Source organism: Condylura cristata, unplaced genomic scaffold (genome assembly GCF_000260355.1).
Source record: "Condylura cristata isolate star-nosed mole 26May11 unplaced genomic scaffold, ConCri1.0 scaffold00074, whole genome shotgun sequence".
Lineage (NCBI taxonomy): Eukaryota > Metazoa > Chordata > Mammalia > Eulipotyphla > Talpidae > Condylura > Condylura cristata.
Genome location: NW_004567175.1, coordinates 106,219 through 106,858, shown reverse-complemented (window position 1 = coordinate 106,858; position 640 = coordinate 106,219).

Genomic DNA, 640 nt, shown 5'->3' with positions numbered 1-640 from the left:
CCGCCCGCCCCACAGGCAGGGCGGCCGGGGAGAGGCGTTTGCTCCGAGAATGGGCAGAGCACGGCGCAGGGCGCAGCCCGGGCCGCTCACCCCTGGGGCGGCGACCCGCTCTCGGCCCAGAGCCGCGTCCTATGAAAACTGTACAACGGCTCCCAACGAGCACAAGTTCTCGGGTCTGTATCATAGGAATCACAATACAAAAATAGGTGTGAACGCCCGGGGCGGCCACCCCAGCGCCCGCCGGCCCGGGCGCAGCCTCATCACCGAGGGCGGCTGGGGGGCGCCTGGCGCGGGGGGCGGGGCCGGGGGCGCCAGCTCTTTTTGCATAAATTTACAATAAAGCATTTAAAAATATACAGTAAACAAATATACAATGTGACACATGTATTTACAACGCCCTCTCCTGGGCCAGAGCCTACCCTTGCTGTGTTAACACACGCAGGAGAGCGGCCCAGGACATTGGGGTGCCGGAGGGCCCCCCTAAGGCACTCAGGTGTCCTGGCCTCGCCGAGCAGGGGCCGGGGCGGGCAGTGGGCGCGTGCCTGGGGGCAAATGGCTGCCACCCCGGCCAGGGGCGCGAGGGCCACCCCGTCCTCCAAGGCCCTGGGAGCCCAGCCGGCCGTCTCAGGCCCGCGGCCGT